At 40.0% G+C, this 27,471-nt stretch overlaps 1 protein-coding gene across 3 annotated transcripts in view; it reads right to left on the bottom strand.

Annotated features, from left to right (window-relative positions):
- Positions 1-25,938, bottom strand: part of HECW2 (HECT, C2 and WW domain containing E3 ubiquitin protein ligase 2) — a 290,360-nt gene extending 264,422 nt beyond the window's left edge. For 2 of the 3 annotated variants that reach the window (XM_067548982.1, XM_067548985.1), the window contains exon 1: positions 25,057-25,327. The gene's annotated coding sequence lies outside the window, so the exon portion shown is untranslated. Of the gene's footprint in view, positions 1-25,056; positions 25,328-25,591 lie in introns of those variants that run through there. The other variant, XM_067548983.1, reaches the window with a different exon arrangement.
- Positions 25,939-27,471: the final 1,533 nt, after the last annotated feature.

Genomic DNA, 27,471 nt, shown 5'->3' with positions numbered 1-27,471 from the left:
ATTGCAGTAGTGCATAGGAGCCCTAATCACAGACTAGGATCTCACAGTGGTAGGCACTACACAAACACACAATATAAATATGATCCCTGCCCCTTATTAGCAGTGCCTACAGCCCCCAAGCAAGGTGCAGAGCCCTTTTGTGCTGGATCGTGCGTGCACACACAGAGTGAGAGACAGCCCCTGCCCTGAAGAGCTTACAGTCAGCATAGACAAGACAGACAAAGGCTGGGCAGGGAAATGATTTGCTCAAGATCGCACAGCAAGGCAGAGCCAGGAATACCCAGTCCTCCCAGTGCAGTGCCCTATCTGCTAGACCATAGTTTCTCAACCTGTGGTACGCGTACCCCTGGGGGTACACAAGACACAGGCAGGGGGTACCCGGGAAAAAAAGCAGTGAATGGGAGGTGGGCGGCAACTGCCGACTTTTGGGGAAGCAGGGTGGCAGCAGCCCGCTTCCCACCCACTCCCAGCTCCAAGATGGGAGCTGTGTGGCAGCCCCTGGATTCTGGGGAAGGTGGGCGGCAGCCCCCCACTTCCCACCCAGTCACAGCTCCCAGCTGGGAGGCGGGCGGCAGCCACCACAGTCCCAGGAAGCCAGATTGCAGGAGCCTGCTTTCCGCTTGGTCACAGCTCCCAGCTGGGAGGTGGATGGCAGCCGCCAGCTTTTGGGGTTGGTGCGCGGCAACCGCTTCCCACCCAGTCCCAGCTCCCAGCTGGGAAGTGAGCGGCAGCCCCCAGCTTCTGGGGAAAGCGGGCAGCAGCCCCCTGCTTCCTACCTGCTCACAGCTCCCAGCTGGGAGGCGGGTGGCAGCCGCTAGCTTCTGGGGGAGGCGGGCAGCAGCTGCGGCTTCCCCCCAACTCCGAGGTGGGATCCTGGTGGCAGCCTCCTGCGTCTCGCAAGCTGGCCTCACAGCTGGGTGACAGCCAGCCGTGCCCCGGCTCCAAGCCGAGGGACAGCCTCCAGCGCCCCTGCTTGAAGACAGGCAGCAGCCACCTGCCCACAACCCTGGGTCCCAGTCGGCGCAGAAGCCTCCTCTGCTCCAGCTCGGATTGGGTGGCAGTCGCCCACCTCCCAAGCTGGCAGCTGTCTGCAACTTGCCCAGGTGGCAGCCCCTCTCCCTGCCTCAAAGCCCAGTGCAGAAAACTTGTCAATTTCAGTACTCTAAGTGAGCAGTGAAATTGACAACTATGACAGCCCCAGATTTCACCAGTTTCCCTCTTTTCCTATCTCTCTCTCTCTCGCCCTCCTTCCTTGTCTCTCTCTCTCACCCCTTCCTCCTCTCAAATCTATGGCATAAAATTTGGCGTGGCGCTTTATATTCCCCAGTATTGGCTTGCTGCTCAAAGACTCCTAGCTTTGGCCAACATCACCTCCAGCCCAGGTACATACTTGAGTTGCGCACCCCTGGTGTAAAGGTGGTAACCCTACCCACACTAAATCTGACATCTGTCATATCACGGCCTTGTATACTCAGCCCTTCTTCCAACCTATGGCTCACATTAGTCTGTAAATATAAAATCCTGTGGAAAATGCAGTGTTGGGGTACTTATTAAAATTATCAGAAGTTGGGGTTACTTGCACTTAGAAGGTTGAGAAACACTGTGCTAGACCATACTACCCCCCAGACTCTGACTTGGGATGCACATGAGGCTCCCAATTAATTCCATGGGAGCCACGTATGTTAATTGGAGAGCAGAATTTGGCTCATTCTCTCAAAGCCTGCTAGATCAAAGCACTACTACGTCAGAGGGCTAGCTCAAGCCATCTCTGTCCAATCTATTAATCTTCCCTCACGCCTGAGAGACACTACAGTCATAACTGATAATGACTGATTCCGTTCAGCTAACAATGTAGGTGGATGCCCTACATTTTCTCTTACCACTCTATGGAAACAGAAAAAATCAACACTACTGACACTTCCATAATTCTCAATGGCCAAGCAACTCCCTTGTGCTCAGTAACCTTACAAAAGGCCCTGAGCACCTTGTAAGACTGGACACCACCGCATATGTGGCTATTTTTAAAAAGCCTTTGTTTTACAGCTTCTAGAAAATATGTATACTATTATTTTTTTAAGATGGGTATGTTTAACAGAATTAGGATTAATTATAGCTCTGTACATTCAGCATAAACCATTCTATTTCATGACATGCACTGCCTATAAGAAAATACTGCACCTGAAGTTCTGCAGTAGGTTCTCACTAGATGCACTGGTTATACAAAGATAAATAATAGTTTCACATCCTATTTACATGAGGGAGGGCTTGCATGTGAAGATTCACAGAGAAGGGCACCCTAGAGATAGAGCACTCTGGCTAGTCATACATATTGTATAAGATAACATAGCTGAGTTTAATTAGCTCCTAAGAGCTATGCCTTTTCTAAGCTTTACTTGTGGAAGGGTTTCCTCCCCACCCCACCCAAGTCAGGCATCAGCTAAGCTACCCTAGCACTAGGTAGTTAGGTTTTATTCTTGTCCATTCATTTAGGGAGGAATTCACTCCCATGCAGATGGTCTATGGATTTTACTTTTAGTGCTTTAACTGCACTCCTCTGTCTCCTGCTGGTCCTTCCTCACTAACTCTGAAAACTGACTTCTATCCAGTATGGCAGAAAAAGAACCAGCCTGTCCATGAGTGCTGGACACACCATTCCACAAATAAATGCTCATGGCCACTGTTAGAATCATTCAGCCAACACAACAAAATATAAGCATTTTGCCCTAGGAAACAGTGAAATGGAGAGGTTTGAAGCTACTGAGAGAGTTGTCAGTGGTGAAGGATGGGCTACAGAACAGTTTATGCAGCTGCTGGCAGGCTGGGATCAGGATTTACAGGGGAAAGAGCTGAATTTGATGGGTAACAGGTTTTTCACAAGGAATGATCCAGAGAAGCTTCTACAGGTAGTAAAGGGCAGATTGGTCGCCACGAAAATGTGAGAGGTCTTGGTAGCTGGCATCACTATTATGGGCAGACAGCACAGTTTGTATTAGACTTGCCTTGACTACAAGATGTGCAATTCAAATCTGGATTTGGGAGGTGGGTGGAGAAGTTTAGGGACAGTCATGACATTCAGACTCAAAATACTTGTACTTTGGAGATCCCCAACGCAACGTTCTTGGTGCCCTGATCAAGGAGAGGAAGCTGGTTTAGGCCAAGCTTTAACCAGAATGTGTTTTCACATATGCTCTGGGTCTGCAAGACTGCAGTGTGTATATATACCTCAGAGTCAACAAAATCTGAAGTAGTGGTTGGACAGTGCCACAGAATGGAAGCCAGACCTACATCATCCAAAAGGCTTATGCTATTTAAATCCCTGTCAAAAACACCTAATGAATATTTATATCACACACAGTAAGGGCTTATGCATATTTTTATGCAATGAAACAAGTTGGAAGTGGGGGATGGATAAAGATGCCAGAAACAATTATCTGGTATCTTGGCCACAGGAGAGCAAGCAGAATTTGTCCTACTTCTAAAGGAAAAAGAAGAAGCCAAATAACTGACAGCAGCAAAAGACATAACCAGCACAAGAAAGCCTTTGATGAATTCACTATAGCCTGGCTTCACTATTCATGAATGCTTATGAATTCACAATGGACTGTAATCAAGAGCACTCAGTTAAACCTGACTCCCCAGTAGAAAACAGAGGTCCTCTCTTTGTAGCTTTTAGGCCCTTCCCAGGAGAACTCCAAGACACCAGTGCTTAGACAAGCCAAAAATCAGTAATTATGGAGATTTTTACTGCTTTTTTCTCAGCAGGACCAGCTGTGGAGCAAGCCTAGTTTTACTGGGGGCATTAAAAATGACCTTTTCGTCCTTTATGCAGGCTAGTTACAGCCTATCATTGGGCAAAAACACACAATTGATTGCAGTTTTAGTGTCTATTTACCCTAATATTGAATATACACATTGATATTTTCCAACAGTATAATTTCAAGAAAATCCAAACAAAGCTGCTGAGTGAATAAATATGCATTCATTGCTGGTTCCTAAAACATGTCCTTTTTATCAGAACAAACAATTAACGGAAGTTTTTGTTAATCCTTAGTCACAGGTCCAGAATTCTTCAATTGACCAAAACAAACAAACCAACCAACCAACCAACCAAAACTTAACATCCCATAGGAAAGATGTGGACAGAGAAGGGAAATGAGTCTCCAATACATTTACATTTTAAAGCTCACTGATCTAATGCTATTGAAACTTTAAGATTGAAAGATGTCTGTAAACCTTTTTAAATGGGTACATGTCCGAAAAATAATCCCAAATTATATCTCATACTCAGCACTGTAATGCACTTTTCCAAATTTTGATTCAAATTTCCTCCCAATCTAATATTTTGTGGGAGTTTTTTAAAATAGCTTGATGTATCCCTATTTTTATTCACCATTTATAATATGCCTATAAACAACAATTCTGACACCATTTCTAACCTTAAAATAATTTGTGTTTGCATTAAAACAAAGAAATAATGCATACAAAGATGATGCTCTTGACTGAAATAGATATAGTATTAACAAAGGGTCTCATTATATTAGATGATGTTCATTTGATTGATAAGTTTGTGTCAATTTTATTTGTTAAGTCGTAGTTCATACTGATTCTTATACTGATTCATCCAGGTATAAATCACAGTAGGCTCAATTATGGGGGAATGTGGGGGTCAACTTCTTGCAAATCCAAAAGGAACCAACCCTCTTACACAAGAACCTGCCACTGCTTCTTCACTAGTCAAGGTTGCAGAAGCTACACTAAAAAAACTGAGCTGTAGCTAGGGAAATCCTGGGGTTTCCTGGAAATACGAAAAGGAGTTATGAAGCGTCATACTTTGCAAAGTATTTTTCATATAACTATATCCCAAATACTGTTCAGATTTGTGGAGTACAAAGTTAAATGATAATAGCTTTTGATTCAGACAAACTCAGCAGAAAGCCAGTTTCTCCCCTCTAAAGCAGTCTGTCTAGTTTACCTTGGAGCAGGAAAAGAGTTTTGCCAAGTACTATAAGTTGTGCTCCTAACAGACACACTTTCTGCTCCACCTACAATTCAACCAGCCACCTCATGGTTCAGCCTTTTGGTGACACACCACTAAGTGGCTGGGCTTAGAGTGCATTTCTCTAACTAGGAAGCAAAGAGCTCAAACTGCAGCAGTATTATGTTACTACAATATTCACGCTGCAAAAATCAAACAGAAAATGTTTTGAAACTTGCTGTGTAATTACTGTTTCTTCTGAGTGAAAGACAACCCCAGCACAGACATAGAGGCAAACCTTTCATTGGTTGAGGGCAGCTTGTGTGGCTGCAGTCCATTAGTGGTGCTATATTTGGTGTAATACAACTGACTGAAGCACCACTAATTGAGTGCTTTAAGATAGATCTACCTGCCTAAGGTAGTTTCATGGTTATATGAGAAATGGGCATCATTGCTCATACAAATCTGCTGTCAAAATTGGGCTACCAACAAGTATCAGTACTTATGAAAAGCAAGGCTGGTCAGACAGTTACTTGTCAAATCAGTAAGGTTTTGTGGATTTTGTTTTGTCTTGTTTTTTAGCTCACACTGGCTTGTTCTCAAACATCATTAGGCAAGCTTTATGATTTTTTAATGAAAAAGTTAAATCAGTAGCATGAGACAGCTATTAATAACTAACGAAAGCTAAAAGGACACAGATGAGAAACCAGTGAAAGAAGTGACTGGGTGACACCATGGAAAGCTAGTGAATGAATCAGAGGAGAGAAAAAATAAGGAAAAACCCAAAGTCCTCAAAACAATACTCCCCAAACAAAGGCCCTCATCCTGCTAACAGGTACTTCTCTTGATTTTAATGCCAGAAGGCACCACTATGATCATCTAATATGACCTCCTGCCTAAAACTGCTGAGGACTTGTACCCAGCGCTTGACTTTGGCATCAAGCCAGTAATTTCTGGCTAAACTAGAGCGCACCTTTTGTCTTTTTAAAGGATGTGCTACAGCTCAACCAGAAGTTATGAGCCTGATCTGCACACAAGTTGCAGGACTGGAGCTTAAATCAACACAGTAAATATACATCTTAAAATGATACAAAATGGAAAGCAAAGAAAGGCATTTTAAAAGTATTTTCACATAGTGGGAATATCCTTTCTTCTGTTTTTTGAATGAAACAGAAATCTGAGGTTCTGATCACATTAGTCAATAAATATACCCTGTTTCTCATTGCAAGAACATACGCATCAGTTGCAGTATCATGGCCATATCATTTTTATTTATTTTAAAAAGTTTATTTTATAGGAATTATATTTAATGTAGTACTTTGCTGAACTGGGGCCAGATTTTCAAAAGTGCTCAATACCCAACAACTCCCATTGTAATTTAGCATCTAAATTTGTCCCACAGTGCTTAGACTGTATTCATTTCCAGGCAGGGATCATGTCTTCTTTCTGTATGTATTTAACCTGCCACACTGCTATTGATTTTAATCCCACATTTCTACACCAGAAGTGGTTGCATTTCAGAGGTGGTGAAGTATACACACATAACTGAGTGCCTTTGGCTGAAAGGTAAGGCCCCAGTCCTGCAACCAGCTGCTGGTTGAAAGATAGCCTCAGGTACCAAAGGGAAACTGTCAAACAGATAAGGCTCAAAATTAAGTTTTTCCTGTGTTTTGTTTTTAAGAAAAAAAAAAGTTTTACAAAAAGTAATAAAAGAAATATTTTCAGGGGTTGCTTAAATTTCAATGAAAATATTTTTAAAAAAAACAAAAACAAAAAAACAAGCATTCCACTGCAAAGTTTCAATAGCAAATATAGGCCGCAATTCTGTAAAGACTTATGTACATGGACAACTTTATATAGGAGAAATCCCTTTTATGCATGTTTTCAGGATCAGGACCACAGGGCATAAGAACAAAGAAAAATGAAAACTGGACTAAAAAGAAACTAAGTCCACATCCCTGAAAGTGGATCCATGCGGGTGGACCTGTTGCCAATGGGGAACCCTACTGACTTCCATGGTACTTCACACAGTCGTAAGGATCTGCCCACCCAGAACCAACTGCAGGATCATGGCCTTAATCATCTAATGCCCTGATTCTGCAAAGAGTTACACATGTGCTTAACTGTGTAGAGCCCCACTGACTTCAGAGGAACTAGTTACTATGTATGAAATTAAATTATTTTTTAAAATATGTTTAGAGATCAGAGTTTCGCTTTGATATCATCAAAATTTGTTTATGGAAAAGAATATCCAATCCCATATAAAGTCCTCATGAACACAACACCAGACTGGGACTCAGAAGATCTGGTTTCTTTTCCAGTCCATGCCACTGACCTGCTGAGTGATCTTAGGCAAGTCACTTCAACACTGTGCCTCCGTTTCCCTGCCTGTAATATACAGATAATGACGCTGACTCTCCTTTGTAAAGCACTTTGAGATCTACCATTGAAAAAGCGCTATGTAAGAGGTAAATAAGTAAAATATACTCCTATCATTGAAGTCAATGGGATTTCTTGTACAAGTAAGGATTACTCATGCAAACAAGAGATGCAAAATCAGACTCTATGATTCTTATTCTAATGTACATTTTCCACCACGCTTTTAATGAATATGATTTCCCATCAACTTCTCAGTATTTATATATGCATTAAATTAGTGGGCAGACCTTTCTTGAAATTGTCACAGCGCGGCAGGCAAATTATTATTATTTGGTTTTCTTTTTTCAAAATGTTTGCATTTCAAATGAACCTGTGACTTTTATGAACAAAGCTGAGATTTAAAGCCTTCAAATAAAACTGCAAAGCAAAAATGAGTTGAGTACAGATTTTTTTAAACTGAAAACCTCTTTCTCCACCCCCCCAACCAAACTGCGAGGGCTTTGAATGGAAAAATCAAGTTCCTTACCTTAAAAAAAATTAAAATAAATCCCCTGACATACTTCTAGCACTTCCTGATTCACTGAAGATATTTTAGAAGGTATCCCTGTCACCACAAATACCACAGTTTGAACTGTTTTCAATGAAACTTCTGGTATTTATGATTACACATTCTGGATTATCTTCACTGAACCAGGTAGTACCCCCACAGGATTTCCACTCAGTGGGGAAATTAAAAAAAAAAAAAAAAAAAATTAATCTTACTTTTGTGCCTTATACCCCTATATTTTGATTAGAAATCATAAATCAATTTTCACTTTTGCTTTGCAGTTCACTTCTCATTCCTAAATTTTGATAACACATTAAAATACATTTTAAAAACACCTCTTTTCAAGATTGGTTTTTCCTTGTGCTACATCAGTTCAACTGGTCTGCCCAGCAAACCAGAGTAGCTTGAGTTAAATTGGAGGTTTTATTAAAAATTGCCTGAAATTTAGGGTCCTAAAAGCCTATAGTGTTTACATAGCCATTTAATGTAGGCGAAAGCAAAACTATATTATACATTTTTCCTTACTATTTTTTCTGTCATGTGAAAACCATGTTAACATCAATCCTTTATGCGGATAACCATGACATTTTTACTGTATACTGTACTGTACACATAGGCCCCAATCCAACAAAGATGTGCCTACTCAGATGCGTAAAGTTAAGCACACATAAAAGGGCTTGTCTACACTATGAAATTAAGACAACTTAAGTTAAGTCGACGTACAGCCACCACAGTAATTAAAGCGGTGGCTCACCTCCAAACTTCTGTTGGTGATGCACGTATTCACCAGGATCGCTTCCACCGACTGAAGTGGGGCATTGTGGGACACTGACAGCTGGAGCCTGTCAGCCCCATGTGGGGCTTACTTCTGCCCCCAGCCATCCCAGCACTGACAGCCCAACCTGTCAGCCAGGTACAGTGCTCACCCAACTGACAGCTTGGACCGTCAGGTGAGGATGGGGGAGCCGTGAGCTCATGCCTGGCTGACACCTCAGGCTGTGAGTGCAAGGGTGGGAGGGGAGGGGTCCAGCTGACAGCCAACAGATGGTGTAAGTAAAGCAAGTGTCTACATGGACACTGCGTTGCACTAACTACTTCAGTATAAGCACTATGCCTCTTGTGGAGGTGGAGTTATGTCGGGGTAGCAGGAGGAAGCAGCATTCTAGTGCAGACACTGACATAAGCAGGTCGACATAAGCCGCCTTGCATCTACTTAACTTTATAGTGTAGACCGGGCCTAAGTCTTTGCGCAACCAGGTCCTAAGAAGCCAACCGGCATGCTGCCTACACTAAAGCTTTTTTGCACTAATTATTAGACTGTCCTGTGTCCCACTTCCCAGTCCCCCCGGGGGGAGAGAAGGGAGAAAATCAATAAGTGCATAAATTTTTGTTTTTAAAGTAGGCCTTTTATTTCATATTTTTAGAACTAGCAAGTATTATACTAGATTATGGTTTCCACTCCAAGACAAATTAGTGACAAATTAATAAAACCTGGTAAGTGTCTTGCTACCCTGTAGTCACTTTACAACTTTTGTTATAAAACTGTGTCAACACAATGTTTAAAAAAAAAAAAACTGTAAAGCTGTATGACAGAAGGAAAGCACCAAGGAAGGAATAAAACGGAAGGTGAAAAAGTTTCATAGTTGCTAATAAGATATTTAATAGTAGTAAAAAGAAACTAAAAAAAAAAATAATATGAACATTTACTGTATTGTACACATTATGCAAACAAAGTCAATCAAAAACAAATGCCTTTTAAGAATCCATTCTGAATAAAATCCAAGTGTTTCTTTCCCCCCACTTCCATAGTAAAGTTAAGTACCTTCAAAGACAACCAGGAAATTAAATGAAATCCAAATGTTCCCTGCTCAGTCATAGCCCATGATATAAGCTGCACTGTGAACTGAATATTTCTATCTTGGCATCAACAAAGTGCTATACTGTACTTCAGGGACTAGAAAAAATTATGGGAACTGCAGAAAGGCACACATGCTTTACTGTGAGATGCCACTTTAGATGCTACATATAGCATTCAACAGATGTAAAAGTTAGAACTACACATGATTTCTTTAAATTTTAAAATTATTCAATATTATTGGAGTAATATAGGAGTTGATTAGATTTAATAAGATTTAAGAGATAAAGTTGTATATAATGGCTCTGAAATTATTATTATTATGACAATATGATCATAGATTTATATTCTTCAATTGTGTCTCTCAAAAACAATGACTAGGGAAAATCAGTGTTTTTTATACCCAGTCTGCTTATATTTAATCCCTAGAGTAAAACACCACATACATAGAGCTCTATGCGAATACCAAATTTATATCTGCATCCAATTCACAATTCACAAACATGGTCCACAGATATCTGTGGATTTTCAGAGTTCTATGTATACATCTCATGAGCTATTCCTTTTAAAATGGAAATCATTTTTTTTATTTTTAAAAGCAAGCACTCGTGTTGCCAACACCAAGCATTCAACAGTTATGAGTAAAAATGAAAAAGCATTAGATTGCAAAAAATAAAAAAGTGCACTGTTTTCTTATTTCTGAACCTGTAAGGTAGAACCATATGCCCCTAATTTGTGTGCAATCATTTCAGGTTCAAAATTCACACAGACCTTCCCACAGACTGCACAGGACAAGGATTCTAATTTACCAGCTCCAAAACGCCTATTTCATCCCTCTGCTCATTCTTCATGCCCTTTCCTGACCCTCTAATATTTATTCTCCTCCAGGCTCCTGCCAACATTTACCTGTCCCCTCCACAATGATTTTCCTCTCAGGCTAAAGGTATACACATGAATAGGGATTTGCAGAATGAGCCATTAATCAAAATACATTAGCAGAAATAGAATAAAAAGCTATTGAAAGTAACCAGCACCATCCTATAACTTTTGTTGTTCTTCACATTTGTTTTTCTGGAAAAAAATAAGTTAGCAATTTTTTTATATAGACAATTTGCAACAAAATTCCCACCCACCAATTATTTTGTGGAACAAGTACTTTCATGTCAGAATTCAGCCCATTATCTCTGACATCTTCCTGAAGTACTAGCACTTCAGGTGAGCAAGCAATCGTGATCAAATCAAGTGCAAAACAGTTAAAATTATCCATACTTGAGTTTTCAACCAAGCACATTTGCCATTCATTACTTTTTGCTCTTGCCATTGTTCAGTCAGAGTTAAAATCACTAAAAGGTTGTTCTCACTAGAGCTGTTTCCTTACCCCACAGTACACATCCTAAAGTAATTCAGCATCATCAATTATTCTTTCTAGTCTTTTACAAGCTTATCCTTAATGCATCCAAAAGCAGTTCAACAAACAAACCATCTATTCTCAAACAGAGAATATAGGGATGTGCTGTACCATAAAGCTGAGTGAATTGCAAGAGAACATACTTCAAATGTATGGTACGCATTGTGAAAAGAAGTTAGTTTATGAGACCACAACTAAAACACCTAATAAATATTCTTAAAATGATCACATTTATCTTCTTCTGGACCTAAAACAAAGTCTCTGTACTGTTTTTATAAAAAATAAGATAGTCGTGAAAGGTGACAAGGATATATGCACCTTTAACCTTGCTCTAGCCTCATTGAGTGCATCCCTCTTACGTGACAGACTCGCTATCATATTGTAATTTCAATGTCGTGATTCTCCTACTCTCAGATTGGGTCTTGGGGCACTGTACCCTGTGTACCAACAGGGTCTCCTCAGCAGCCCGAACGAGTTTGAGTCCTGCAACTTTTCTCTTTGGGAGCAGTGAACAATGTGTGAATAGTCGGACATCAAACAGCCTTTACAAAACAAAGGATTGTTTAATCCCAACAGTAATGACAAAGCATAAAAGAGCAAAGGATTTTTAACACAGACAGTCTGCACACATATGTATACTACCTAAATATAAGATAGGCCTTGTATCATGATTAATAAAAATGCAGTCAGAGGGCCAATATTCCCTAAAGGGGCTGATAATGAGGGACACCAATAGAACACAGGGAGCAAGGGTGGAAGCAACTCAGCCACACAGACACAGGATTTATTTAAAGTTCCACTTGTTCAACTTAATCAGCACTCAGTTTCATCTTTGAAAATGAAACAGGCCTCACTTTTCCCCAGACACATCTGCCTCTGGGGAATGGGATTCAATCTGCTTCCCTGCAGTTCTAGTGTCTCAGTCCCACTCCGCCCTGTGCTTCAGGGGCTGGCCTTATATCCATGCCCCAAGGTTCTTTGTCGCCCTTTATCTCTTGAACCTGGTCAAACTGGCTTATGTGGCCTACTGGTGAGGAGGGGTAGGGGCTGCAGCATGATGTCACAATTAATAGTTCTGGGTGTTAGGGACTCTTATCTGGGCTACTGTCCATCTTCCTGATTACAGAAATAATACCTTGAAATCACAACAACAAACAGATAATATTCACAAAACATTACAGGCCTCTCCCATGTCCTTCACAGTTCTCACTCTGATAACAGTAGCTGGCAACTCCAAGATCACAGCTATCTGCAGATTCCTCTGGAATCAGCAAAACCCAGGACCTGTTTTATCTGACTATGGAGAGTCACTGACACCACCACATTCACTCTGAAGGCTGTAATGACATGTTCTTATAAAATAGTAAAGAGCAGAAAGCAACCAGCCAAAGAAAAAAATTGGGGGAAAAACAAATTTCTAATGGTAGGGTCTGCACACAAAGTACTTAAGTAGTTCCCTCCAAGGAAAGCAAAGCAAAATATGGTTATCCTTACAGATCCTATCTTCTTCTGAAACTTCTCTAGATACCAGGACCACAGAATTTCTAAGAGGGACAATATGAAAATGTCAGGTTATCTCAACAACATGATGAGAGATAACTGAAATGCAGGAACGCAAGCTATATGAAAAACATGTTACGTACCATTAAATGGCTATTTCCACATTCAAAGTATGGCTTTTCACATTTCACTCAAAAATGTGCATAAATTTATCAAAAGTTTCTAAAAATAGGCCTATTTTCAAATACATTTTAAAATATGAAAAACCTTGAGTTCTAAAGAGCTTCTTCCAAATATTTGGCACATCTTTATTGCATACCTCTTTAAATTGTGACGGAAAGAAAAATCTTCCATCCCTCCCTTTTGGCCTGATTCTCCTACATTTACACCAGTATAAATAAGGAGTAATTTGAATGAAATTAACAGTTAGACGGGTGAAACCAGTGTAAGTGGGGGGGAGGTTGGAAATCAGAACCCTGGATTACAGTAATGGATGACCTCACTTAACTATTAAACATCAATGTTGTTATATGTGAATTTTCCTCAATAATCTGTTAAAATCATCCTCACCATCCATCTCTACCAAAGAATGTATTTTAAATGACTCAATTTAGATAAACAAGGATCTTGCATTCTAACTGTGTAGACTAAACAGCCAACAATTATTTCAACAAGTGCTACCTGAATTCCTATTGATTTAGATGACAAAATATTAAATAAATACGAATGTAATATTTTGATGGCAGCATGGAAAGGGCTTGTTATTTGAATCACTAGATTTTTGAGTGTCCTTCAACTGCTACAGAGAGAACAGTACCCCCCAAGTGTATTGTGGCTACAGCAGCAGCCAGAGTAGATGATGTGATTCACAACTTTCTGCTGCTATAAATTACAAGATTACAATTCATCAGAGGTACATCCCAAAGCTGTAATAAAACCACACAAGCTATCCATCCATTTATCAAAATATAGGCAGTTCCCCAACAAAGTGGTGGGGAGGAGGACAGAGGAAGAAATAGTAACTGTGACTGGATCAGGACACAGCAGACAGAAGGGTCACTTATGAACAAGTTTAACACAACTCAATTTGATATTTGACCCATGTGACGACAGTGCATTGGAAAAACCACAGAGATTAGAAAAATGGAGTCCATTATAAAGGCAACAGAGAGTCTGCATCTTTATCACTGCTTTGGTGGGGTTTTTTCTTTGTATGTGATCTCCCTTTCCGTAAACTTTCATGTTGCATGGTGAAGATCTCTGTCTTTATAATTAATTTGTTTCACACCAAATTTGGTAGTCTCAGGCTATATTGTGATTATGTTGCATAGTGTTTGTTCATTCAACTAGTGATGGGCATATATATATCCCACTTGTAGTGTACATAAGCTGTTGGAGTCTTTTCCAAACACATGAATTAGCCAACTTCAAATTAATTATGGTTAAATGCTTAAGTGAGTTATTTTTGTCATACACATGATACATTGTTCTTTGGATTCCTTTCTACAGGATATAGTTAACTTTCCTCTGAAGAAGAGGCATCTGAAACTCAATTAACAACAACTCTCGATTGGTCATAAGGTGAACTGAAGAGCAACAAGTGTCTGGTACCTTAGAGGTGTATCAAATATTTACAATGAAACTGAGATTCTCACATTTCATTTTGCATCCACCATGACATTCAGAAAATGGAGGCCATTAAGCAAGCAGACAGCATTTCAATTCTACTAACTGCTCTTCTTTATGAACTAAACATCTATTTTATTGTTATGAGTGTTAAAAACAAAAAACAAAAAAACAAAAACCACGATGCTCCAGATCTTACCAATGCAAGCTTCCAATTAAGTTTAATGGGAATTTTGCAGGAGCATGACCTGATAATCTGGGCCTCAGACGAGGTGGATAGCACTGGAGTGTTATGTAAGAATTCAAATTGAATGAAAGAAGTACAAAGTTCACTGCTAGAAGTTATTATCTGTCAAGCCTCACGAGTATTACAGGCTGTTTTTCAAATTATTTTCCTCTAGTTATGCATCCTAACCAGGGTCCAGGTTCTGAACAAACCCAAAGACTGAGGATCAAAATTGGGAAGCTCAGGTCCACCTCTATATGTCATTAGATTCAGTTACTGAAGGCTGGGTCTCTGAGTACAGCCCATACACACACACTATGATGATATTCATAGTACTCAAAACCTACCAAACAAATAAGAAGAGATTCCTGCAAGTAACAGAGTAAGTGCCAAAGGGATGATTTTCTCAATAGCCAGAACAAGTATAAGAAGTTCTGAGACAGTTTATAAATCAGGGCACCACTGTCCTAACAAAAAAAGGCATTCACTACTGAAGAGCCTTTGCAAGCACTACACATGAGGAAACCTATGTGCTAAGAATATAGGTTGCTTGATTGAATCTATTTATTACTCAGAGCATTAATTTAAAATAAAATTCTCTTTCGAAGTTAAGAAAACATTATGGACCAGTTCCCTGAAAAATGTTATTCTGGAATTACACCTGCACTAAAAGAGTTCTAAAAATAGTCTTCAGGGTTTGTTTCTTTTAAACTCAGGAATGGCTTTAATGCTTTCCAGTTTTTGTTAACACTAAAATTCACTTTCAAGTGTCACTCTGTGTGCACCTATGCACTTCTAGCTTTTCGTTGAATCCATAAGAGATTTAAAAAGTGCTATGAAACAAGCTATTTCTGTGTTTAGTTCTACTTCCTAGGCTGTATTTCCTCTAACTGGATTGGAGGAAGACAAACAACAACGTCTGTTGATAAAATACATGCACAGGCAAAGCCTTTAAAACAGCACTGTGTAGATGTTTTTCATAGACCCTGAAGGTTCTCTGCTCCCCCGCCTCACAGCACATGGTGGAAGGGAGCAGCCACGGAGAAAGCCAGGGTGGATGCGCCTTCTCTAAATAGTCAGTTTTCCCATCCATAAAACATGTTCCTGGAGAGGCAGGCTAGGAGGTGGAAGCAAAAGCTAGGAAAAACAACAGGAAGCAACATACTCTGCTGCCACTCTGCCATAACTACCACTTTCTGATCTATGATATTTCCTCAGAGGAGGAAGAGCACAAGCAGAGCTTGGCAGGAAAGAGAAGCATGGTTACACACCCTATCCAGACCATACTACCATGCCTAGAGGCCAGCACAGATATATCAGTGGGGCTGAGATCCCACATACTTATATATCCCAGTCACATACGTCATCTTCTGTCCAGCCGCCTGATTAATTCACAGGCCCACAGACTGGACGAACAGGGGTTTAGAGGAGATAGCTGGAAAAGCAGCAGCAGAAAGATGATGAGAAAATGCTGATGGAAAAGAATGACAACTGGAGATATGGAAGTGAGGGTGGGAGCAGAAAAGTGGTTAACTAAGTGGGAATCTTGATAGAAGGCTCAAGAAGGGATTAAAACTATGGAGGAACCAGTACAGATGACTGAAGACAAAAATAAGAGAAAGAGAAAGAATCAGTGAAGGAAGGAACTGGAAGAGAACAAGCTCCAGGGTATTTGGGATGGCAAGGGAACACCAAAAAAGGAATCAACATAATCATTAAAACATGGTAGAGAACTGACATCATCTTCAGAAGGTTTTGACAACTCAGTTTGCACATGTTGTGTTTAACTACATAGTAAGCATCCCCATTATATACATCTGAATCATAATTAAGTGACACAAAGTCTCAAAATGTAATATTGCATAAAACTACCTGGACTCTTAAAATGAAAAGGTTGAGCTTAAATTATCAGACCTGTGAGTGGGAACATCATAACCAGATGGGAAGGCTGTCCCAGGTATTGCTCTTAATGGGATATTCCCACCATGGGCAACAGAAGTAGTACTGCAAAAGATAATACACAGTCTGGGGCCTGCATCTTCCCACCATGAGTTTCACAAGGACAGTGGGAGGACAATGTATTTATTCCACCTTCCCAGTTCTATCTATCTATCTCCAGGTTTTATGCTGCCGCATATCACTGCAATATCTCAGTACCTGCCACATAAAATCAACAGCAATACCAAATTCTCTAATGAACTTCATGGAGTCTCCGGCACATCTCCTTTTTGGTCATCAAAACTCTGTCTAGGGTAGAAATGTTGTTTGTTTTGGGGAGAGGGGTGTTGTTTGGGGGTTTTTTTTTTTTTTTTTAGGTAGAGAAGGAGTGGATTAGCCAGGGACTCTGAGTAGAAGCAGTGTTCCTACTAGGAGCACCACTTATGGTAGAACGGCTTAGTCTAAGATGAAGGTTTTGCAACATTTCCTAAAGATGGACAGACTCTGGATTCAACTTATCTCCACTGGAAGATTGTTCCCAACCAGATACCCCTGACTGGGAATGTTTTGTTCCCAACTCACATATGCATTCTGTCTGCTTTGTCCCAGAGGAACACAAATGTCAAGATGGTTCAAAGTCCTGTCCCTTCTTCCCCCTGTGGATTTCAGGAGAATGACTGTTGCACAGTCTCTGATGAACACTACTGTTCAGAAAGCTAATTTCCTCCTACCCAACGCCATGGGGGTCCTCTCTGTACTTGGATACAGGGTGAATCGGATCTTAAAATCTACTCTATTTTTTTGTGCAAACATGCCCTGTAGGAATTATTTTCATTATCAGTTCCCACTAGCTATGGAATATATTTAATATTCTGATCATTTCAATAAAAACATTCCAGGCACATCGTTTATCCATCTACAGTTTATAGTAAACAACTCTCTGTAGATGAAAAATGTGATCACAAAATAGCCATTAGATGGTTACAACTTTTGCTCACTAGCAATCAGAGTCAGAGACTAGCAACCTAGAACTGAAAGCTTTATTACCAAAATCCCAACTCATCCAATTGTATGAGCTCATCCAGTTTATTGTAAATTTTGAATGAAGACTGTAAAGAACAAATTTTTTAAAAAGAGAATACATGAATTTACCAACGAGTAAAAGTGAAAGATCAGTCTTGCAAAAGCAAAGTTTCTCTTTTTTTCCTTAAGTGACTTCAGAATGGATTCTTTATTAATAAAGAGCCCAGTTCTCAATGGAGCTATTTGCATGAGTAAGCATTACTCAATTTAAGTAAGGGTTGTGGACTCTGTTTCAAAATAATTATTTTACAGATAAGACCCATTACAGCTGAACTACAGCCTACATGAGAATGTACTAAGTTGATCTGATTGAAAGAGAAAGGTTTTACTCTTTAGATGTTGCTTTTATTCTTTTGAACAACACAGAGAGAGAGACATACACACACACAGCTCCAGCCAAGTCTTTTTCCCCTTAGCACTGAAGCTGATACCCAGGCATTTGGAATACTGAGCTCTGCAGAATTACCATTTATGAAAGTAAGTCATCTACTCTATTTAGAAAAAAGATGAGCCTCACATGTTTAACCCACATATACTTTGTTTAATTAACTTTTTTAATATATAGATATATGAACCTAACGATGTCTCATTTGCTATTAAAGGAATGCCATCAATTTAAGAATCACATTTTTTGTCAGAAAAACATTTAAATACAGTAAAAACAACAAGAATCCTGTAGCACCTTAAAGGCAAACAAATTTCTCATTGTTTTTGCTGTATGCAGACTAACACAGCTACCCCTCTGAAATTTAAATACAGTAGTTACTTGTAACACCTGCAGTTACTAAAGATGAAAGACTAGAGGGAAAAATATTTTTCTCTATTTTTTTCCAGTTTGACGCTTTGTGCATTTGACATCACTTTATGTGTATATGTAGCCAGTTTCTCAAGTGTTTGTGTGGGTTTTTTTTTTAAATGATTTGATTTCAAGTGAATCATATCACTTAGAAGACTATTGGGAAGATCAATTTATGTGAGTGGAAAAGACAAATGAGGGGTCCTTCCTTGCCAGAACCAAGAACCTTTCAGTATATTCTATGATGTGGTTCCTATAAAACATTTCTTCTATGATTGTTTGTAAGATGCTGTTCATTGTTTTTGGAGAAAAGGGAATTTTATTTCAGTCTTGGGGCTCATATAATTACAATATTAGTCTTCAGGGAATTTTTAAACAAGTGACATAATATTTATCTTGCACAATGCATTTGAATATCAAGACTTTTAATCTGATTTTCAACTACTTGGGACACAACGGATATGAAGCTTCCCTCTCAGACATGGTACAACTTAAGACACAATTAACTGTCCTCTATACAATATTTAGAGGGGCTCAATGTCCAAACATCAGTTGTTGCTATCCAATATTTTTTTCTGATATTCAATACAAATAGCCAAATTAAAATATTACGGGAATGTGACAATGTTATTAGAGGTTGCATGGCTAAAATGCCACGTTGAATAGTTTAAAAAAAAAAAAAAAGACAAAAATATTTGTGACAAATACGCTGATTCACATGCAAAACACAGGTTGTTTTCTTGACTTAGAATGGACTATAGTTGGCTCCAAGAGAGACTTAACAGCTCAGCTGATCTTTTTTCATATCAGAATTGTTTGTTTTTTACTCTGTTCCCAAAGGGTTTCCTCTGTGGTGTTCTAATAGCTGTGCAAAGGTTGGAGAAACAAGCTACTCATTAGGTTAAGGATCACCAAGCTTACATTTTTTTCAGAGAGCAAGCAACTCAAATTATCCATCAACCAATTATATTTTTCAGGTATTTTATATGGACAGGTGGTGGGTGGACTGTTTCAAATGCCAGTAACAGCCTAACTGTAGCAACTGGGCATTTCGGCCAATAATGCTAGGTTCGCATTTTAGCTGAAGAATCAACATTTTTGCTTCCTCAGGCCACACAGATGCTCTAAATAAGCTATATAGACGGCCCTGAGATGGTGAAAGGGACATCTTTAAAAACCACAGATAGCTGCTAAGCTAAGCTATTTTTTAGTTTTTCAGTGCAGCAGATCTCGAGAAGATTATAAAACAAATTGCTGCATGTAAGTTTCATTGTCCATTATACATCATTTTATTGCAATGTAATTCCTCTTCCATCTTCAATAATATAGCTTTGACACTGACAGAATGCCATATAAACCTTGAGTGTGCAATATTATATATATAAAAAGACCAGCAGAAAGTAATTGGTAAGCACTCCTTCCAGTCATCACACCATCTCATATATCAGTGAGGGTAATTAAACACTGGAACAATTTACGAAAGGTTGTGGTGTATTCTCCATCACCAGCAATTTTTAAATCAAGTCTGGATGTTTTTCTATAAAAGATATGCTCTAGTTCAAAAAAGAAATTAATTCAGGGAAGTTCTACGGCCTGCATTTTGCAGGAGGTCAAACTAGATCGTCACAGTGGTCTCCTCTGGCCTTATAATCTATGAATCTAAATATTGAAGGCAAATTTACCCATTACAATTCCCCACACACACTACTAAAACGGGAGGATCACAATGAGGAAATAGTTTTTTATAAGTAAGAAGACTGACAAATATGCAAAAAGGGGTGCCCACAAATGGTATGTTCTTTGAAATCTTCTCACACATCCTGTGCCAACAGAATTTTGATGCCTAGCACCATTATCAAAATTTAATGCCTGTTAAATACACAGAGACTAAGTTGCATAGTTGTAAATAGAGACAACCAGAAGATGTGTATTTATAACTTTAATTACTTAATCTTGAAGGCCACATCTTGAAAATCTGGTGAGAATATATAGCACAACCACAACTCTAACATATCTAATCAGAGGTTTTATCAACATGTTTAGAAAAGTAACTTGCAGCATCTGTGGCGCTATTACTTAGCACATCATGAAGTCTTATTTTTCAAAAAAGAAAATGATGCACAGTATATATAAGGTTTAACAACTGGCCTATAACTTTGTGAAAAGTTAATGTTAAATTTTTGGAGCTGAATGACCAATTTTGGTTGCTCACATAAAAACATGTATGTATTTATTCTAATCCAGACACACTGAAAATAATATTGGTAATTTTCCATCAGTAACATTGTATTTTTTTAAAGTTATATTACTTATATCATAGAAGGGAATGAGGGGTATGTCTGCTCTGCAATAAAACACGCACAGCTGGCCTGTGTCAGTTGGCTCAGGCTTGAGAGCCTCAGGCTGCAGGGCTATAAAATTACAGTGTAGACGTTTGGGCTTGGACTAGAGTCTGGGCTCTGGGACCCTGTGAGAGGGGCAGGTCCAACCCGAGCTCAAATATCAACTCTGCAATGTTATTGCTCTGCAGCCTGAGCCCCACAAGCCCAAGTCAGCTGGCACAAGCCAGCTGTAGGTGTTTTATTGCGGAGTAGAGGTACAGTACACTACATCGCTTTTGGAACTGATAATCGGATATGTAGGCTTTAACCATGAGGTCACTGGTTCAAACTCATCCCATGTCCTCGATGACAAAAAGTCATTATCATCAGTTGGCTATTAGATGTCCTATGAAAAAACAGGTGTCCATGTTACATAAACCTTCACCAAAGCTGCCAACAGAAGTGACAATCTCACAAGAAAGCCATGAACTGAACAGGCATAGAAAATCAACCAGTCTCTCACAGCTAGAGGTAGCCCTCCAGATCAAGACTGAGACATATTGGAGATGCAGCAGAGAAAGCTTTCACTACTTTCTATGTTATACTTGTTCTGTGGATACACAAGGGACTTCAGTTTCCAGCAGAGTTGATCTGACATTTTTCTCAGATACTAAAGCATATATTAAAGTAAATAATAATAATAGTCAGCTGTATACTTCTCAACATTGAAATGGCACTATGATGACTGAACAAAAGTCTCTTGTGTCATTAGCTAAAAAGCATCATAAACTAGTATACGATGCAAAAATTTGCAATAGCTCTGCATTCTACTGAAACTCTCCATCAGACCTAGCAAATAATCCTCCCAAACTCCCACAAACCTCCCAGTAGATAGCAAGCACTTCTTACCAAGAGTCCTCTATGCCCTCTTTTGTTGAATCTGTATAATGCAGGCAAAATCCTGTTTTCCAGTTAAGTTTGAAGACATCTTATGTCCCTTTATAAAGCACTCAGGGTAGTAATGAAGTGCACAATTTCATTTCAGACCCATAGAACAGCTCACTGGATTTAATTAAGCTTTACCAGGCATTCTATATCCTGGGCGTTGAAGTTAACTTTTTCATCTTGGCATATGTATAGCTAGGAGTGCCCTTCAACCCCTTTGTCATATCATTAGAGAATTTTCACCATCAACAGGGGACAAGCAGACAAAGGCTATAAATGCACCCCGTAAGTGAGAACCTCAGGGTCATCAACACTACTAAGCTTTGGGGAAGGCATTCTCTCATCCTGTGTTATGAAACCCATCAGAACCTACACTCTATGGTCCAAACTCAGCAAACCCCTGAAACATATACTTAATTTTAAGCATATGCTTAAGTCCCATTTAAGTCAATTAAATAATACTTTGACAAAAATTGATATTAATAAAATTATATTTCTTGTGTCTGTGAAATTACATTGTAGCCAATGGGACTGAATGGATATAATGGCCCAAACACATTAGATTCTGTCTGATACTCAGAGGGTTTATTTTAAAAAACAAAAAACAAAAGCTGAATTGGATTAAAATAGGAAATATAGGAAATTATTTACTTTAAATTATTAAAAAGCACAATCTGCATTCTCAGTTTCTTCAGTTCATTGTATGAACTCCAATTTACATCCAATTTACAATAAATTTAAAAACAATTAGCTTCCTATGTCATATATTGCACATCATACCATGCTTTGATTACTTGCACATAATGAAAAATGTAAGTGTATTCCTTAAAATTTATTTATTTATTTATTTTTTTAAAGCTTTACAAAAGCAGTCATTTTTCAGAAAAATTTCATATGACTATTTAATCTTGCAAAGCAAAATTTGTTCCACTTCTTCTCAGGAAAGCTGGCAAAACAGCATATTGTTCTGGCAGGCAGCCACCATAAACAAGGGAAGGAGTCACTGGGCTTCTTAAAGGTACATACCATCCTGGATTTAACAGGTTTGAAAATCATTGTAAATGTAAAACAATAAAAAAATTCTGTAAGAGAAATCATCTTTAAAAACAAGCAACACCACGGTAAAGTGCGTCTTTAAAAAGGCAGGGGATCCCAGCAGTGACATTCCATGGCTCCAAGCCAAAACAAATGCTGTAGTAATATACCAGCCAGACTGAAAGATATGTTACAAGTTTGCCTTGAAGTTGTGATTAGGCTGTTTAGACTTTTTTAAAAAGATGAACAGAAGGCCTATAAAGTACCACAGTAAAGCATGACTATTATTAAGCATAATTAAAGATTAGTTTTTTGTCAACCACAGGGATGATAATGCATGCCAACTGTCTAGATTAAGATGACTGTTAAATTCCAGTGCAAGCCACTAAAGCTATATGGATCCTGTTTTGCTAGATTATGTTATAGATCAACAGTTCACTGAAAGATTAAATATGAAAAGTAGCTTCTAAATTATGCAGGTCAGTTTTGTCATCTACCTGTCACCTAACAAAGCCTATGTATTTTTTAGAATTGTAGATCCTGCACAATGGTGTGGATTGGAAAAGGACCATTAGCATGTTTCTTTGATATGCTAATAATGATATTTTATAATCATATATAATCACTCATTAAGAGACTTTTCCAAAGGTTTTGATACAGCCTAACAGCAGGGAAATGTCCATTTGGGCAGTATGTTAATAAGAAGTTTGTTTATCTCATTTACCCGTGCCATCAATTCAGTTCTGTGAGGAATTTCTCCTTAAATATTTACAGAGTTTTATTTTAATCTTTGATAGTTTAACTCTTACAAACAGAAAATAGGAATGACATCTCAGAATATACTGAAAGCAACTCTATATAGCTCTTAAGAAAAAACAAAGTAAGGACCTAATTCTCCATGGCTTACGCCCATCAATGGGAGTTTTGGGTGCATGAGGAATTCAGGACTGGGTCTTTTGTGAAGATTCTTGTATTGATTGTATAGAAGCTTCTTTTACATAACTTATCTATCAGAAGAGAAAATAAATATCTACCTTTTATTTATAAACAAGCCATGCAGGCTCTTGATGACACTCCAACATTAGATCAAGAAAGTACTGAATTATGTAACAAATATTGTCCTCACACAGTACACTCCTATAGTTTTACTAAGACCATATAGTTCTTAGAAAAACAAATGTCTCTTTCCTTTTTGAAATACCCTCTTGGTTTGGAATGACATCCAGAAAAGGCTAGAAAAATCAATCATGCCAAGAAAAAATAATCTTCATACTACATAAGAAAACAACCATCAGAGTGATAAGAATACAAAACATAAGAAACAGGTTCTTATTCTAAGTAACCAAAATATTATGAACATGAAAAATCACTAGTTTCAATACAACATACCAGGAATTGATGTCAATCCATTCACTTTTCTCGCATCCCAGAAACTAGAGGAAATTTTGGGAATCATCTTACATTAAATAAATATCACACTAAAAGGAGGAGGATAAAAGGAGGAGATAAATGCAATACGCAAAGTGACCGACAGAAAGAATGTTTTCTGTATAGAAAACAGTCAGTCATAATAGAAGAAAAACCAAAGACCCATTTTATAGTGAGGATTATGTACCAGTTAGTTGCCTATGTCCTTCACATGAAGTTTTCTTGAATTTGGGTTCCAGTGACTGGGAATCATCTCCAACATTTAAAGTTCCTTCCAATAAACGTTTATTTTGCATTTTAACCCTTATGGTTCCAACAAACAATTTCACTAGTTTACTGCATATTTAGACCTTAATTTTTCGCCCAAATCAAAATAATATTTTCTTTCCCTGCAAAAACAAATCCATGCAGCCTTCCTCTGCACAGGCACACGTGAAACAGACCAGCCTGGAAGAGATAGGGAATGGAGGAACTTGACACATCTGCCATTGCACTCTTCACACAGGAAATGTATCCATCCAAGTCTGCAGTTCCAGGTTACTTCATGCCATAAGAAACAGTTTCATCAACATATATTTTTTTAAATTCAGAAAAGCAATGCAGCTATTTAACCCTCTAGCTATGATAAAGTGCTGACAACAAAGAATATTCATCAGACTCATTTAGGGTTTGATTTGGTTTTTTTTTTTTGTTTTGTTTTGTTTTTTTAAATCCCCACAGCTTGCGAACAAAAAGATGGAAGCGCGTCGTAATAATGAGCGGAACAGCGGCGGAGGCGAACAAAATCAGCTTATTCTCCATCCACCTATCTACCTGCTACACCAGCAGAGCCAGCCGCTGGGATGGGAATCCTGCAATGATCAGCAGCAGGCGACTCCGCCTCTGACAAGCGCAGCGAGCAGCAGCCAGCAGGCAGGCAGGCACAGGGTGCACCACAATCCCTACATCGCGCGCGCACACGCACACTTCCCAACGCAGCGCCGTTTCAACTTACCACCAGCATTGGCTGCCTGCAGAGGGGCTCCTAGGGAGAGGGGTTTCCAGCCAAACTGCACGTTGAGGACGAGGATTCCTGCAGAGCCCCCCCCCCCGGTCCACGCACCAACACCTCCCTCCAGCAGCCTCTAGTCTGGGATGGGGCTGACTGCAGCGAGGGGAGGCTGCGGGAGACACGCAATGCTTGCAGCAGGCAGCTACTGCCACTTAACCTGCCCCTTTCCTCTTCCCCTCCGTCCTCCACACCCACCTTCGGCAGCAGGCTCAATCCCCCCCACACACACACATACACACACGCCCTCCCACCGCTCTGCGCCGGCACCTTCTCTTTCCCAAACAACAACAAACAATGGGGATAACACAACGATCCGGCCCGGGGGCTGGCCCGGCCCCGCCTCTCCCCGCCCCCCACCTCCTCAGAGGGTTGAGTCAGAGCTGCAGTAGGGGGACCCGCGCGGCGCGGTGCCCGCTGCAGCGCTGCCTATACTGGCGCCGGCGGGGCCGGGAGCGGTGCAGGGCGGAGGGTCACTGACTGCTGAGCTCTGCCGCCCGCGGCGCAGCTGGGCCGCCCATGGGGGGGGGGAGAGGGAGTCACTCCCGCCAAGAGCGCTGCGCTTCCCCCGCTCGCGGTGGTGGACGCTCTGCCAGCGGCTGCCCGGGCACGGCTGGGGACGGGACAGGGCCTCCCCTCGCCCGCCCCCACTCTGCCTCCTCCGAGCCTGGCAAGATGCTGGAAGGAATTGTGGGTAGCTCCCGCTGCTCGTTCCCCGCTCTCCCCCGCAGGCCCTGCTGAGACAGGCTGGCGGGCGCGGCTCGGCGCCGACTTTCAGCCGGCAGCATTTGAATCCCTCAGTACGCCGTGCTTCAGGGAAGCCCCCAGTCCCTTCCTAGCCCTTCTCCCTGGGGGCTGGCTTCAAAAATACCAGTGGGGAAACCAGCAGTAATCACTCCCCTTCCCCTGTCTTCAAATGAACTAGCTTTCAAAGCTGCTCGAGCTGCAACTTGCCGAGTGACTATACCCCAAATGAGCCTTTTCTCCTTTTTCCCCCTTAGGGGGACATGACATTAATGAGCCCCAAATATGAGGCCACCAATTGCACATGTAGCAGGCACTGTGGCAACCTTTTGGGACAGGCACCATCTTTTTGTTCAGTGTTTAAACAGCCGGATCCTGTAATGATCCCCACAGAATTTTAGAGGGGAATAATGTGGGTAATGCCACTGCCGCTACTGTTTTACATTAGCTTAAATGGAAAGCAGCTGCTTACAAATAAGGTTTCTGTCTGAAATATTTTACCTACTGTTATCAGTAACACCTATCCTTCATATCCATAAGAATGGCCATACTGGGTCAGAACAATGGTGGATCTAGCTCAGTAGCCTGTCTTCTGACAGGGGCCACTGCCAGCTGCTTCAGAGGAAATGAATAGAACAGGTATCATCAAGTGATCTGTCCCCTGTCACCCATTCCCAGCCTCTGGCAAACAGCAATCTCTGCCTATCCTGGCTAATAGCCATTGATGACCATATCCTCCATGAACTTACCTGGTTCTTTTTTTTAAACCCTGTTATATATAGTCTTGGCCTTCACAACATCCTCTGGCAAAGAGGGCTACAGATTGTGCTTTGTGTGAAGAAATACTTCCTTTTGTTCATTTTAAACCTGCTGCCTATTAATTTCATTTGGTGACCACTAATTTTTGTGTTATGAGAAGAAATAACACTTCCTTATTTACTTTCTCCACACCAGTCATGATTTTATAGACCTCTCTCATATCCCTCTAGCCATCTCTTTTCCAAGCTGAAAAGTCCCAGTCATATTCATCTCTCCTCATATGGAAGCTTTTCCATATCCCTAATCATTTTAATAATTTTAGTTGCTCTTTTCTGTACCGTTTCCGATTCAAGTATACGTTTTTTGAGATGGGGTGACCCCATCTGCCCACCATATTCAAGATGTGAGCATACCATTGTAAGAAATACCTTTGACTAAAAGGGTTTGATAAAGAACATCGGATACAGGTAAAGAGTAAAAAAAAAAACCTACTTTTTATTTCTTTAACAGGTTTGCAAAGCTGGGCACAACTCCAGAACAAAAATCTATTCTGAAAGGAGCGCGCCCCTCCTTTATTATTCAGCAGTATATATTTCCTATCCCGGCCGAAAGAATCCCTCCCTTCGTTCCCCATTGTCTGGGTACTAAAAGGTTTACACCTGTCACGACCGCCTACTACATACATTGTCTTTTTCATACAAACGTCATTCCATGTTCATGCTAATGAACCAATTTTCTATGCAGGGTGTGCGATAATATTCTAACACCTCATTACGCATGCGTCTTTTAAGGTGCCTTTTTGACCTTTTTCTAACGGGATTGTTTGTTGGCATATAGCCTTAGCAAAAGCGGGTAGAC

The sequence above is a fragment of the Emydura macquarii genome, unplaced genomic scaffold (assembly GCF_026122565.2).
Source record: "Emydura macquarii macquarii isolate MOO-44397 ecotype Brisbane River unplaced genomic scaffold, CSIRO-AGI_Emac_v2 contig_1253, whole genome shotgun sequence".
Taxonomy (NCBI): Eukaryota; Metazoa; Chordata; order Testudines; family Chelidae; genus Emydura; species Emydura macquarii.
Note: the sequence above shows the minus strand (reverse complement) of the source record. Positions and strands in the feature narration are given on the sequence as shown.